General features: G+C 38.0%; 1 protein-coding gene across 3 annotated transcripts in view; it reads left to right on the top strand.

The window, feature by feature from the left end:
- LOC127795184 (galacturonokinase) overlaps positions 1-16,980 on the top strand; it is a 104,775-nt gene that overhangs the window by 24,187 nt on the left and 63,608 nt on the right. The window lies entirely within an intron of this gene.

The raw sequence follows: 16,980 nt of genomic DNA, 5'->3' as shown, positions 1-16,980 counted from the left end.
TCAAGTATGTCTAGAGCATATTTCTTTTGTGAAATACAAACACCATCCTTCAATTGAGCTACATCTATTCCCAAAAAGTATCTCAATCTGCCCAAATCCTTGATTTGAAAGTGACGATCATCACAACAATGAGTGTATCATCCACATAGACAATCAGGTAGATATATGATGGGATGATGCATAAAGATTGAATAGAGTGATCTGCCTAACTTTAAGTTGAGCCAAATTGTTGTATAACAATGCTAAGCCTTTAAATCTTCCAAATCAAGGACAGGGAGATTGTTTTAGGCCATATAATGTCTTGCTTGAGTGACGCATAAGTTAGACTTCCCTTGAGCAACAAATGCCCAATGGTTGTTCCATGTACACTTTCTCATGTTAATCTTCATGAAAAAATGCATTCTTAATGTCCATTTAATGAAGAGGCTAGTGTTGATTGGCAATAATAGGAAGAAACAGTCAGACAACCAATTCTAGCAATTGGAGAGAGTATCACTATTATCTAGGTCAAAAATTTGAGTGTAACATTTGGCAACCAAAAGAACTTTCTGTCATGATCCTAGGGTTTACCTAGGATTTGGATGGGAAATTGGAAGAATTAGACAAATGGAGGGAGAACAACAAGAATAGAGGAAGAACAGAGGAGATTGAGAGGGAGAACAGAGAATTGAGAGAGAAACTAGGGAGAACTGAGGGAAAGAGAGAGAGAATTTGAGGTAGACAATCTGATTATCATTCCATAATTTTCTAATTCTCTAGGATTAAGCCTATTTATAGGCTTTACAACTGAAAGGTACAAGCAAGCAAAGCTGTAAGGTTCAACACTAACTAATGCATGTGATATACTATGCCTAATATACCCTCCGGGTCGTGACACTTCCAATGGTCAACTTGGCCATCTGCACCCATCTTAACAATATACCCCTAGTGACCACCAGCAAGAGATTTACCAGGAGGTAAGGGCACTAGGTCCCAAGTACTAGTAGAATCTAAAGCTGCCATTTCATCAATTGTTGTCCTTCTGCACCTTTGAATGAGAAAGAGTGACACTAGTTGTCTTAGGAATAGGCACTACCAATGTCAAGGAAACAAAGGCATAATAGGGAAAATATAAACTATGAGAACTCAAAACATTATAAATGGGATTGAGGATTGAGAGTAGATGTAGAAGAACCAACAGATTCCAGAGTGGAAATGACAAAACAGGGAACAGGTAGAACCTCAAAAAATAGAAGATGAATATTAACTGATGGGAATAGCAACTGTACCCATTCTGTAACCATGAGTACCCTATGAATAAAATCCTGTACAGAACAGGTACACTTAAAGACATGAGGAGGAAGAGAGTAAATAGGGCCATTTAGAAATAAAATAGAATGAGATATTTTGCTCTACAGCACAGAAGAGGGGATACAATTAATCAAATGACAGGAAGTAAGAACATCACAACAAAAACTAAGTTGAACATGAGCATGAAGCAATACAATATGTGTTGTTTCTATCAAATGGTGATTTTTATGTTCAGCAACCCCATCATGCTGTGGAGTATGGGAACAAGATGATTGATGCAAAATACCTTGTGATAACATAAAAGAAGAAAAAGAGGCAGAAAAATATTCACTTGCATTATCACTTCTCATAATACAAATAGGTACACTAAATTGTGTACGAATTTCATAACAAGAGAATTGAAAGATGAAAAACAACTCTAAAAAATCTTTCATTAAAAATAACAAAGTGCGATGAGAGTAATCATCCATGGGGGCAACAAAATATCAAAATCCCAAAGTAAAACTAACCAAACTCAAGCCCTATGCATCTGAATAAATAATAGAAAAGGGTAATGTGACACTATTTTTGACTTGACTAGGAAAAAAAGTATGAACACGTTTTCCTAATTGATAAGATTGACAATCTAGAGAACATAAACTAGAAAGAATGGGAACCATTTTTTGAAGGTTAGATGGATTCAGATACCCCAAAGCACCATGAATGAGAGCAAAAGAATTGGTGGTTGTGCAAACAACTAGAGATGGTAGAGCCCCTATAACCTATGCTTTGTACTAATCATTTGTCTCGTATTCTAGTTTTGCACAAGAATAGAATCAACAATGAATGTGGTAACCATTAAGAGTGGTGGGTTCGACTAATAAGAGAGGCGAGAGTGTAGAGGAAGGGACATAGAGGAGAGAGAAAGAGACTGGAAAAGAGAATGTTAGGTAGGGGTAAAATGGACTTTTTGTCTATTTTTTTTAATGGCAAAGGATTTATGTTATTTCCAAAACATAAGGGTGGTTGGTGTCTTTCCACCAAACCTCAGGGGTGCCTAGTGAGATTTACCCAAAATATTAATGAGTTTATTATTAATAGATTGCCAAAATAAACTACATACTTGGGCATTAATTTTCTCCCCTTAGCAGGAATGTCATTAGACTTTTTAGTTAAATGCTCTTGCTAGCCTTGCCCCATAAACCATAGTTCAATAGATGTAAACCAAGATAGATATTTTGTAGTACCAGTCAGTTTTTCGATAGTGATGACAGGGGTTCCCATAAAAGCAAGAGTAGAACTATTACAAGGCTAAGGTCCATGAGACTAACTTCCTAGTTGCTTGTCATGTTCCTCGCACACTCTACTCTAAGTGCAAGGGACCCATTAATAATTGCATTTCTAGCATCAAATTTGAGTGGTATTCGATCTAAGTAAAGAAGATGGTGCATGAATGAACAAAGAAGATTGTGTCATAAGGAGGAGAACAATTGATCTGTAGGTCGATGGAGCTAGGAGGCATGCTCATTGAGAGGCGCACGACGGATGACTGATGGTGACAACTAATTAAAAATTATGGTCAAGGTTTTTATTTTATATAGTGGCTCTAATACCATGCAGAAGGAGTGAGTCAGTTTGTCCATATGTTATTTGAGTATTTCATATACACAAAGTTGGGGAACACATGAATTTACATAAATACCCTCACACCTATATGCTAACATCCCCATTCATTATTTGCAATTTGATTGGGTTCTATCTAACAAAATATATGAAAATTAAAAGAAATGCACTAGTGGGGGATGACCACCATTGCTAGACAAAGGGAGGGAGGGAGAGATAAACCCACTGGGGTTCAGTATCAATGCCCATCACTAGTGGGTGCAAACAACCCATCACCCAGACTATTGGAACCTAACAATGGTTGGGTTCCATTGAACCTAATTGTTGAGGGTGAGAGGGAGAGAGAAAAAGAGGGAGGAAAGAGGGAGAAACACAATCCTGTTGCCACTATTGCTATTAGAAATGCCATGGTCGTCAGAGGATAAGGGAAGAGATAGAGAGTTTTCTCGGGGGGGGGGGGGGGGGGTTGAAAATTTAACAGTTGTTTTCTAATGGTGGGGCAAAGTGATGCAAGATTAATAAAGTCAAGGGAGGTCCCTATCATTTCTAATATGTCAATATTTGAGGCATTGTATGGTACTTCCAAATATTCTAGATTACCTTTTGGGGTTTGAAATGTAGAGGCTGTTGACCAAGAGCTAACTGTAAAATTTACAAACAAGAGATTGTAGCTAGGGCTAACGAGAGAGAGAGAGAGAGAGAGAATCCAAGAGCTGAATATTAATCTTCAGACTAATAAAAAATACATGAAAACAGAATTGTTGCTGCTTATATACACAACAACTAAATAATATGCGCTAACATAAAGCGCACATAATAAAGAGAGAACAGGCTAACTTAACTACCGACATTTTTCAACAAACTAATATATAAACCGAGGAGAAGATAATAAGAGGCAAACACATTTTCCTTTCACATTCCCCCTCAATTGTAACTATCCTCTGTCAAGCTGCCTTCATATCGAGTCATTAAAACTTGAGGCTGATTGTATAGGTGACTTCTTGAGATTAAGTCTCTCACACAAAAACTTGAATCTGCTACTAGGTAGTCCCTTAGTAAAGATATCAGCCAACTGATGCAATGAAGGCACATACTGGATTTCAACAATACCATTTTCAACCTTCTCTCTTACAAAGTGAACATCAATTTCAATGTGTTTGGTGCGAGAATGAAATACTGGGTTTTCAGCAATGCTTTTTGTTGCCATATTATCATTCTACACCAGTGTTCTAAAAGGCGCTAGGCGCTAGTCGGGCGGCAGACTGGCACCTAGCGCCTAGGAAATTTAATTTTTTTTATTTTTTTTCTTAATATATTCTCTCACTCCCCTCGGGCAAATTTTAGCCCTCTCTCTGTCTCTCTCTCTCTCACTCCCCCACCCCTTGCCCCCCAAATTTTAGCACTCTCTCTCTCTCAAACCTGCCTCCTTCAATCATAGTGATGGTCACCTGCCTCTTTTGATCTCATCGCTGCCCCCTATTTGCTATGTTACAACAGGTAAGCCCGAAGACTATCCCCGTCCCTGTCAAGCGGTGGCAGAGGCGACGGCGACAATGAGATTTGATAGAGGCGACGACGATGACGACTCTGCAATAGATAGTTAGTGGCGGTGCGCTCGAGAGAGAAGGGGAAATCGACGAGAGAGAAGGGGTAACGGGTAAAGGGAAACAAAAACCCTAATAAATTTATACTAAATCGATTCACGTGGACCAGGTGATTCACGGCAGCTGATTAGGCCATAATCGGCCAGGCGGTTCACGCGGTTAGGCGTCCGCCTTGGCCGCCTAGGCGCCACCAGGTACTGATTAGCCTGGCCGACGTCTAAGGGGGCCAATTTGGCCACAATTGCGACGGCCAGCGACCGCCTAGCGCCTCGGCGGCTACCTAGGCCGCGTTTTAGTTCACTGCTCCGCACTATAGGAGTAGAATCACACTTGTAACCCAATTCTGAAAACAAAGATTGCAGCCATAAGATTTCAGTTACTCCTTGTGCTATGGCTCTATATTCAGTCTCACCAACTGATCTGGCCACTACTGCTTGCTTCCGAGAGCTTCAAACAATTAGATTTGAACCAAGAAACACACATATTCCACTTGCAGATCGCCTGTTGACTTTGCAGCCAGCATGATTTGCATCAGTATATACTACCAAAGGTAAGCTAAGAGGAGCTAGTGCAAAGAACAGACCTAGATCCAAAGTACCCTTGACATAGTGTAAAAGCCGTTTACAAGCCACCCAATGTTGCTGTTTCGGTGAAGACAAAAACTGACTAAGTTTGTTTACAACAAAAGACAAATCAGGTCCAGTGTAGGTCAGATACTGAAGAGAGCCAATAATTGTGTGATAAAGTGACGGGCGATCAAACACTTCATCCTCATCGGTTAAGGAATTTGTGGCATTCATAGGTGTATCACTAGGTTTACAGTCTATCATACCAGCCTTTGTCAATAAATCCAGGGCATACTTGGATTGGGTGAGATAAATTCCAGCCTTAGTTCGATGAGCTTCAAACCCAAGAAAATAATGCACTGAACCCAAAGTCTTGAGAGCAAAGTTTTTATCCAAATCATTAATGAAATCTGAAATAGCTTGAGAATCTGACCCAGTCACCAAAATATCATCTACATAGATCAAGACAAATAGAACAAATTTAGAGGTACGTTTAATAAAAAGGGATGCATCAGACACTAATCTCACAAATCCCCATGACTGAAGAGCAACTTGGTATACCAGGCTCTTAGGGCCTGTTTTAAGCCATAAAGAGATTTCTTAACCGACAAACATGTGAGGGAGAATGCCTATCCTCAAACCCCTCAGGCTGAGACATATACTCTGTTAAGTCACCATTCAAAAATGCATTGTTGATGTCCACTTGCTGAATATCCCAACCAAAAGTCACTGCTAAAGTAAACAAAACCCTGATTGTTGGAGCTTTAACCACTGGATTGAAAGTCTCCATATAATCTACACCAGGCGTTTGAAGAAATCCTTTAGCTACTAACCGGGCCTTGAATTTAAGGACTGAGCCATCAAGATCGTATTTAATCCTATATACCCATTTGCAGCCAATGAGATTCATATTATCAGAATAAGGAACCAGCTCCCAAGTACCATTCTGTTTTAATGCTGTAAACTCCTCTGGCATAGCCTTAACCCATCTTGGGTCTAAGAAGGCCTCATGTACAGAGCTGGGAACTAAAGAATTGGTTAGGGCATGAGGAGAAGTCAGTTGAAGTTGTTTGGCCTTGGACTTGGTAAGCATAGGATGAATGGAAGGCTGTGGTGGAGTTGTGTGTTTGGACGCACATTGTATAGGTTGAGAGGAAGGTTGAGGTATAGACAATACAGGTTGAGAGGTAGTAAAAGAATTAGTGACTTGATTAGAAAGAGATCTCATGGACTGAGAAGAAGGTGAGCTTGATAAGGAAGAAATCTCAGGTTGTGCTACTCTAGAAGGGGTGGACAAAGAAATAGACTCGAAGTATGAAGTTGGAAAACTAGAAGAACAAGATTTAGGAACAAAATTAGAAGGAAACAATGAACTAAATGGAAAATCATCAGAATTAAACTGAACATGCCGAGAAACATAGATTCGACTTGATGGATGCAAACATTTGTATCTTGTTTGTGTATGACTATACCCAATGAAAACACATTTAGTTGAATGAAAATCAAACTTGTGCTTGTTATAAGGATGCAAATAAGGGAAGCAAGCACAACCAAAGGGTTGTAACATGAGATAATTGGGCTGTTTGTGGAAAAGAAGCTCAAATGGAATTTGAAATTTAAGAGCAGCAGAAGGTAACAAATTTATAGTATACACTGTTGTTTGAAAGGCTTCAACCCAAAATTTAAGTGGCATATGAGAATGAGAAAGCAAGGTTAATGCCATTTCAGCAATGTGTCTGTGTTTACGTTCGGCTACTCCATTTTGCTGATGAGTGTAAGGACATGTGAAACGAGTTTGTATTCCACAGCTATGAAGATAAGGTAAAAACACTTTGAATTCTCCCCCATTATCAGTTTGTAAAGCTTTAAGCTTTGTTTGGAATTGGACTTCAACAAGATTATGAAATATCTTGAAGATAGAAAGAGCATCAGATTTAAGTTTCAATAGGTATAGCCATGTATATCGAGAATAAGCATCCACAAATATGATATAATACTGATATCCTTCAATGGACAAAATAGGAGATGGACCCCACAAATCAGAGTAAACCAATTCTAGAGGCTTGGTTAATGTAATTGGACAATTAGCAAATGGTAATTGACTAAGTTTGCCTACTTTACAAGAGTCACAAAAGACTGCCTTTAAAGAAGAATAAGGCAAACGTATCTTATTAAGAACCAAATGCAATATATTGGAGGATGGGTGCCCTACCTTGGCATGCCACCTACGATACAATTGTTCTTTACAAGCAAACTAAACATTAGGAGACAGTCCATGATAAAATGGAACCAGTCTCTTACATTTATTTGCAGAAGAAAAGGTGTTTTGCAAAGAAGCTATAGGCTGAGACTCAAGGGACTAGGCCGAGGAAGATGAAGCAGCAGGAGCAAATGCTGAACTTAGCTGGTACAACCCATCCTTAAGATGTCCTTGGAGTAGCACTGCCCCGGCACTCTTGTCCTTAATCCAATAAGAACTAGAATTAAACTCAACAACAAGATCATGGTTTGTAGTTAGTTGAGAGACACTGATTAAGTTCTTCTTTATATTAGGAACATGTAAGACATTAGGTAAGGAAATAGAAGAAGTAGGTTTAGTTTGAGTATACAAATGTCCAAGGCCTATATTAGAAATTGATAGTTGCTTACTATTTCCAACAGAAACACATTCATTGCCACTGTAAGGTGAGTGGAGTGAAAGATTGTCGAGAGTAGAAGTTATATGATTTGTAGCTCTTGAATCAACGAGCCAAGCAAGGTCTGTGAAGGATGACTTTGATAGAGAGGCATTATAGGCATTATCAATAGGCTGTGAAAAGTGGTTGTAAGGAGTTTGAGAAAATTGATTATAAGAAGTTCCTGACATAGTTCCTAGCTCATTCATGTAGACCTCATTAGAACCATTCAGGGAAGCTGAAAAATCTTGGGTATTTGGTTGGGAAACCATTTGAGGCTGTCCAACATTCTGACTGTATACAAAATTTCTCTGAAAATTGCTATCAAACCGATGATAGCACTTGTCAACAAAGTGACCTGGCTTACCACATAGTTGGTAATAAATTCTCTTTCCAGACTGCCTTCCTCTACCTCTTCCTCCTCTATTAACAAAACCACCACCTCTGTTTGACTGAAAGCCTCCACCTTTATTATTCACGGAATTGCTAAAATTCCTTGGTGTAAATGCAGTCATATTAACATGCATAGGTGACGACAGAACTGATTTAGCATTGACCGTAGTAGAAGTTGCATTCTTTGAATGCAATCTTTGCTCGTGCATTAGTAAGAGATACTGCACCTTCTCAAGATCTATCTCATCCATCTGATAAGTAATTAGACTTACTATAGTCTCATACTCATGATCTAAACCATTAAGGATTGCAAGTAGCAAATCCTTATCACTGAGAGGCTCTCCTATTGCTGCCAGTGAATGTCCTATTGTCTTGATTTTAAGAATATAATCATTAATTAACAAGGCATCTTTTTTAACAGATCTAAGTTGTTGCTTCAACTGGAATGATTTAGCTATAGTTTGACGAGAATACAAGCTTTCTAGAGACATCCATACCTCGACAGATGATTCACAATGAATCACCTGTGCCAAAACTTCTTTGTCAATTGTTGAAAAGAGCCATCCAAGCAATAGTTGATTTGATTGCATCCAACTCATGAATTCTGGATACACTGTTGCTCCATCCTCGTCGGCATTCGGATCAAGTATAAACTTTGCAGGAATCGGACCTTTGTTAAGAAATGATTGAAGATCAAAGGCATGTATCGTAGCTGATATTTGTGCCTTCCAGAAGATGTAGTTGTTAGGATCAAGTCGAATTGGTATATAATTGAACGCCTTAGCCATCGCAGTGAAATCTGATTGCGAAGCTGATGAGAACGATGATGATGAGTGAGGCGGAAAAGAGGAAGAGGTACTTCGATCAGGATTAAACGCCATGAATTTTAGATAATAGCTCTGATACCATGTAAAATTTACAAACAAGAGATTGTAGCTAGGGCTAACGAGAGAGAGAGAGAGAGAATACAAGAGCTGAATATTAATCTTCAGACTAATCAAAAATACATGAAAACAAAATAGTTGCTGCTTATATACACAACAGCTAAACAATATGCGCTAACATAAAGTGCACATAATAAAGAGAGAACAGGCTAGCTTAACTACCGACATTTACAACAAACTAATATATAAACAGAGGAGAAGATAATAAGAGGCAAACACATCTTCCTTTCACACTAACTAATAGGACTTGACTTTTTTAGGAATTCCATAAGAACTTGCAAAAAGCTCAAAATAGATTAAGAGATCAAGTTGATCTACATAGAAGAGACCTACAATTGAATATAGAATATTGGCTTTGAATATGTGAGAGAGTGACCAATAGTTGTGGAGGCAATTGGATGCATTAATAAAGTTTGTAGTAGAAGAGATAGAGAAAGAAAGAAAAAAAAAAAAAAGAGTAGGAAACTTTTAGAAATGATAAAATTATAGTGGAAATTGCACAAATTAATCACCACTAAAATATAAATTTCGTTTTTAACCCCTTTTTTGGGAAAAAAATGTTTTTGCCTTTCCCAAACAAATTAATTACATGTTATAGCCACTTTACCAATTTTGACCCCACCATCTAATCTTTCAAATCCATACTTTATTTAAGAATTCAAAATGAAAAGAAGAACATTAAAAGACCAAAATACCCCACCATTTGAAAACACAACAAAACACATTTTCCAACAAACCCCCCTAGCCACCGCCACAACCTACAACACCGCCATCATCATGCAACACTGCCACCGCCAACCGTCTGCAACACCACCATTGGATTGAAAGGAAAACATAACTAGAGATCATTTTAGTGATAATGGAACCCACAGATTGAAAGGAAAAAATAAAAAAAATGAAAAAAACTAATAATCAGGCTTAGTAGGCCACTAAACCCTATCACCGGGTTTAGTGGCCAACTAAACCCGAAACTAAAATTAAACCACTTTTTTTTTTTAGCCATTGGGTTTTCCTAGTTATCTAATAGGCCCAAAATTAAATTATTGTTTAAGAATTGTACTTTTATTTGGATAAAAAAATATCATAACATCATCTTGTTCCAATGTTTCTGGTTAGTAGTTAGAACACTTGATCATGTATTGGTTGATAGTCACCTAGTGGCCTCCCCACACACCAAGTGACTGATTTTGTTGGCATTTTACGTTATATTAACCTGAATAACGCAATTAACCTGAATAACGTAATTAGAGATCATTTTAGTGATAATGGAATCCACGTATTGAAAGGAAAAAATAAAAAAATAATAACTGAGCCTAGTTAGCCACTAAACCTGATCACAGGGTTTAGTAGCCAACTAAACCCGATTGATCGGGTTTAGTGGCCAACTAAACCCAGTTGACTGGGTTTGGTGGCCAACTAAACGTGGAACTAAAATTAAATTACTTTTTTTTTTTGCCATGGGGTTTTCCTAGTTACCTAATAAGCCCAAAATTAAATTATTGTTTAAGAATTGCACTTTTATTTGGATAAAAAAATATCATAACATCATCTTAGTCCAATGTTCATGGTTAGTAGTTAGAACACTTGATCATGTATTGGTTGATAGTCACCTAATGGCATCCGGCACACCAAGTGACTAATTTTGTTGGCATTCTATGTTCAATTAACCCAGATAATGTAACTAGAGATCATTTTAGTGATAATGGAACCCACGAATTGAAAGGAAAAAATAAAAAAATGAAAAAAAAAAAATAACCGGGCTTAGTTCACCACTAAACCTAATCACTAGGTTTAGTGGCCAACTAAACCTATAACTAAATTGAAACCACTTTTTTTTTTGCTATAGATTTTTCCCAACAAGCTATGGGCAATATTAAAGAAACTTGGTAAATGCGGCTTCAATGAGGTCCCAACTGTGATTGATGAAGAAGCTTGACTAACCCAACAAGCAAAAAGATTAAATGCAGGAAGAATGGTTGAGTTTAGATGGTTTCGACAATGGAGAAAGTAAAGAGTAGTGAATGTTGAAAGAGAAAGGTAACGTGAAAGAGACAATGATATTTTAGTAAATGAGGCTAAGGACAATATGAGCTCTCAATTTTAAAATCTCATTAAGAGTATTTTAGGTATCTTACATAAAAATGACTATAGAGTGTAATTAGTTTGTTTGAGTAGATGAAAACGTTTTTTTTCAAGGAAGAGGTTAAAAACGATTGTGTCCATTTGTTTTGGATTAATTATGAATTCTTCTCTACCATTATAATGGATTTTTTTTTTTATTTTTTTTTTTTGGGTTAGCAAAAGAGGAAGGCGAGGTGACTAGCATAGCAATCTCCTCTAGGCATAACCATGTGAGCCTCTCCTCGCTAGGGAATGTCTAGTTTCAGCCATAACTACTAGCAAGGCATTGTCACGTAGCCCCACCTGCAGTGCACAGGGTAGGCCCTGCATCCATTGCTCATTTTGGCATCATGGGTTTGGGTCATCCTACAAGCAAAATGAGTTTAAGATTTGAACTCTAGACCCAGGTGTCACGTTCCTAGGGTTTCCCTTGAACTGAGAATGGAATTAGGGAATAGATTGAGAGTGAGAGAATGGAACGGGAGGGAGAAACCAAAAGGAGGGAAAATTTAGAGAGAATGGAGGGAGAATTCAGAAGATTCAAGAGAGAACAAAATTCAAATTCATTCATTCATTCATGCATAAGCTGCCTAGTCTCTACGCCTATTTATAAGCCATTGTGACCCTTACAGTTAGTAACAAACTGGAAGTACAATCCTATAACAACCTAGGGTACAAGAAGGAAAATTATATGTAAAAGAACAATTACTCTTACTGCCCTTGGGTCGTGACAATTTTCCCCCCTTAAGAGGTTTCTTGTCTCCAAGAAACTTATTACAGCTGTGCCTCTTTCATCACCGAATTCCCATTGGTTCTTCTCCATCTTTACCCTCTACTTCTCATTAATTGTTTTCGACATTTGTCGCCAGGGTTGAATTTGTCTCCACATGTGTAGCATAATCCTTTTTGGGTTTTTCATAATGGTTTTGTCATCATCAGAAAGGGGGATATTAATGTTTTGCATTTGATATGGTTTTGATGATGAAAAAATAATTGTATTTTGATAATGAAATTATTTTGTTAATGGTTATTAACTTGGTGGTCCAAATTACTTTTATATGTTTCGTTAAGTACCAAAATGAAAATCAATTTTATCATGCAATCTAATGTAAAAAATCTTGTAATAAAATTTTATGGCATTTAGAATATTATGTTTTATTTGGTTAAAATGTGTAAAAATTTATGAACAGGAATAGCGAATAGTGAACAGTAACAGTGAACAATAGTGATGAACAGTACCCCCACCGTTGTGAACAGTAAACTCGACTGTTATGAACAGTACAGCTACAATATTTTTTGAATGCCTATAAATAGCTCCAAACTCATTTTGGAGATCATTGAATTTCACATCCAAAGCACCACTACCTCTCAAACACTCTCAAGTTAATTTTCAAGCATTTCAAGGCTCTCAAAGCTTCATCGTCAATCAATCAAAGAGCCTCAAGGCAAGAGGAGAAAGACATTTCAAGTCTGTTCCAATTTTTTATTCCCTTGATTGCCCTCCTGTTGTTGATTGAACGATGGCTGAATGCCTGTTGAGGGCATGTACTTATTGAAAATAGCTTCCAAGGCGAGCTCTTGTAGCCTTGCCTTCTCAGCAGCCTGCTTCACTGTTGCAGGCTGCATCATTTTGACAGTGGGTCTCAGCTTATCATTTAAACCACCGATGAAGCTAGACACAAAATATGATTCATCTAAGGTTGGATGAGAGATGACCAATAATAACTTTAGTTCCTGTTGGAGATCGAGATTAAGTAGAAGAAGCCACGATAAGAAGCATTCGAATAAAAGGATAATTTGCTAATTATCAGGTTATCAAGAAGCGAAAAAATAGGAGGTAAGAAGATAGTTCAACTTAAGATATTGTATACTATTTATCTATAAATTAGTAGCTTGGTTAGATATTGTATTGTTTATATCTAGGAGTAAAAATCGTAGCTCATGAGTTGTATTTATATGGTGTTCGATCAATGCAAAAAATGGAGGTTTGATTGATTTCATTCTTCCTCAAATATATAGTTGTTTATTTCATGGTATCAGGGCTAGGTTCTTTCTAGCCGAGACTTTCGATATGATGGCTTTTTCTGATCCCTATAATGCAGTTCATACAACTGCAGAATCCTCTTTTGTCCCAAACTCTCAACTAGGAGCAAACCCAGCCCTTGCAATCCCGGTTACCTCTTTATCAGCAGACAGCCATAACCTCCAGATTAATCAACACCGGTTGAATGGAAGGAATTTTCGAGAATGGTACCGGTCCGTTATGCTGGTTATCAAAGGCAAGGGGAAGTTTGGCTACCTGTCAGGAGATGTACTCACTCCACTGAAGGATACAACCGATTATCAGAGATGGGAGGCAGAAAACTCTATCATCATGGCCATCAATTCTATGGAACCCAAAATTGGCCAGACATACCTCTTCTACAAGACTGCTAAAGAGGTATGGGATGTGGTTCAAGAAATTTATTCTGATCTTGAAAACACAGCTCAGTGTTTTGACATTAGATTAGCCATTAGAAATACTAAGCAAGGTACTCTCGGTGTCACCGATTACTATAACACCTTGATGGAGTTATGGCAAGAGATGGATCTTTTCTATGATCCAAAGTGGAATTGCTCCACAGATAGTCTGAAATACAGCAAGATGCTGGAAAAAGAAAGGATATTTGATTTCCTCCAAGGCCTAAATGCTTATCTAGATGAGGTTAGAGGCCGGCTTCTTGGTGCTAAACCTCTCCCATCACTACGAGAAGTGTTTGCTGAGGTGAGAAGAGAGGAGAGCAGGAAACATGTTATGTTTCAGAATATGGTTGATTCAAATACAACTTCTGCACTTACAACAACAAAAAGGGAGGAGTCTTCTAGAGAAAAACAATGGTGTGACCATTGTAATAGACCCTGCCACACTAGGGATACTTGCTGGAAGTTGCATGGGAAGCCAGCAAACTGGAAACCGAAGGGCAAGAGAGAAAGACAAAAACCAGCCTATATCTCAGCTGCTACCCCTACTACTAATGAAGGTATCAACTTAAATCTAACCACTGAACAAGTTGATTTTTTTGAGAAACTTTTGAGTAACTTGCACATTACAAAGGAGTCCATGGCACCAGCCACTAACCCCATCGCATCTGTTACTCAAAAAGGTAACTTACTATGCTCTTTAGTAACTAAGAGAGTTAAGGGAAATGGCTGGGTTGTAGACATATGTGCATCGGATCATATGACTAGGTCTACAACCCCTTTGATAAATTTCAGATCAGTAATAAGGAGCTAAAGGTGTTAATGGCAGACGACACTATGACTTTTGTTAGGGGTAAAGGGGACATACGTGTATCTGGTTTGCAATTAAAATATGCTCTCTATGTGCCTAATTTGAAGTGCAACTTGCTGTCAGTTAGCAAATTGACTAAAGATATGGACTGCATTGTGATCTTCTCCTCTTCTCATTGTATTTTTCAGGATCAGTCTTTGGGGAAGATGATTAGCAGTTCTGAGGAGAGGGATGGACTCTATTGGGTTTCCAATGATATGGCTTCTCCTAAGGATCAACTGCCACATAAGTGTCTTTCTTTTATAGTTAGCTTTACTTCTGAAATTTTATTGTGGCATAGACGTCTTGGACATCCTAGTTTGTTTTACTTGAGACGTTTGTATCCCAACTTATTCATCAATATAGGGAAGTTAGTGCTTCAATGTGAACATTGCATTCTTTCTAAGCAAACACAGAAACACATAGCACTTATGCTTCTCACTCCCACACACCATCCAAACCCTTTTACCTTATACGCAGTGACGTATGGGGACTAGCTAGAGTTCCTAGCTTGTCCAAGCCTCGATGGTTTGTTACCTTTATTGATGACTGTACTAGGATATGTTGGGTATACCTTATGAAGGAAAAATCAGAAGTATGTGCTATTTTCTAGAATTTCCACAAGCTGGTTCTTAATGTTTTTCAGTCCCTTGTTTGCATCCTAAGAACCGACAATGCCCGAGAATATTTTTGCTACCCGTTTATCCAATATCTTACAACTCATGGAATTTTTCATCAAAGTACCTATCCATACACCCCTCAACAAAATGGTGTGACCGAGAGAAAGAATTGCCACTTGCTTGAGGTTGCCCATTCCATAATGTTCACTAGTTCTATGCCTAATAGATATTGGGGAGAAGCTATCCTAACAGCTTCTTATTTGATAAACAGGCTGCCCTCTAAAGTACTCAATTTTCAAACCCCTTTGCATATCTTGTTGAGCATTTTTCCTAATTCTCGGATCCTAAATTCTCTTCCTCCAAAAGTGTTTGGTTGCAGTGTTTATGTTCGTAACATTACACCTAACCATCATAAAATTGAACCAAAGGCCATTAAGTGTGTTTTTCTTGGGTATTCTCCCACTCAAAAAGGATATAAATGCTATTCACCCACATCACAAAAGTTTTTTGTCTCTTGTGATGTTACTTTTGTTGAGCATGAATCCTATTACCCAAGTGGAACCACATGGACAACAACACTAGGTGATGAAGACCATTGGGATCCTACAATTTCCATGCCTATATCCCTTCCATCCTCTGTCTCATTCCCTTCAGAAATTGATCAAACTGAATCAGCTACAAAAGACCAACTGATTGAACCTGACCTATCCTTATCTGAAAAACCTATCACCCAACCAGTTGAACATGTGGATACTAATCCTGAAAGAGAAGCTAATTTAGAAAAACCTGTAAAAGTTTACTCTCAACGACAAAAGGGTCCTCAACTCGGCCAATCATTAGAACTGGAGGGTGATCCTTCCAATGATGAGATCATTAGAGCTGAATGTGGCTTGGATATTCCAATTGCCATCCGAAAAGGGGTAAGATCGTGTGTTAAATACCCTATTTCTAATTACTTGACATACTCTAGGCTGTCTCCTACATTCAAGGCCTTTACAACTACAATGGATGAAGTTTTTGTCCCACGAAATATCCAAGAAGCACTAACAGAACTCAAGTGGAGAAAGGCTGTTATGGATGAAATGAGGGCTCTAATTGGTAACAATACATGATAGATTGTTGATCATCCAAAAGATAAAAAGATTGTTGGGTGTAGGTGGGTCTTTACAGTTAAATACCGATAAGATGGAAGCATAGATCGATATAAAGTAAGGTTGGTTGCTCAGGGATACACTCAAACCTACGGGATAGACTATGAAGAAACATTTGCACCTGGTAGCAAAGTTAAATTCCATAAGAATTTTATTATCTGTTGCTGATAACCTTGATTGAGAGTTGTTTCAGCTAGATATAAAAAATGCATTCCTAAATGGAGAGTTGGAGGAAGAAGTGTACATGAAGATGCCACCCGATTTTGAGGAAGGAGAAAACAAGGGCAAGGTATGTAAGTTGAACTGATCACTCTATGGATTGAAGCAATTCCCAAGAGCATGGTTCAAGAAATTCAGCTCAACTCTTATTGAGTTCGAGTACAAACAAGGAGAGGCTGACCACACATCGTTCACCAAACATGCAAACAATGGAAAAATGGTTGTTTTAATTGTGTATGTTGATGATATTATCCTTACAAGTGATGATACTCAAGCACTAATAGAACTTAAACAAAGACTTAGAGAGGAATTTGAAGTCAAGGATTTGGGGACTATGAAGTACTTTCTCAAAATGGAAGTAGCAAGGAGCAGATAAAGCATTTTAATCACTCAAAGAAAGTATAGTCTGGACCTTTTAAGGGAGATCGGAATGTTGGGAAGCAAACCAACTTACACTCCCCTTGAAAGGAACTGGAAGTATGGCA

The sequence above is a fragment of the Diospyros lotus genome, chromosome 2, assembly GCF_014633365.1.
Source record: "Diospyros lotus cultivar Yz01 chromosome 2, ASM1463336v1, whole genome shotgun sequence".
Taxonomy (NCBI): domain Eukaryota; kingdom Viridiplantae; phylum Streptophyta; class Magnoliopsida; order Ericales; family Ebenaceae; genus Diospyros; species Diospyros lotus.
This window is presented reverse-complemented; position numbering and strand designations above follow the sequence as displayed.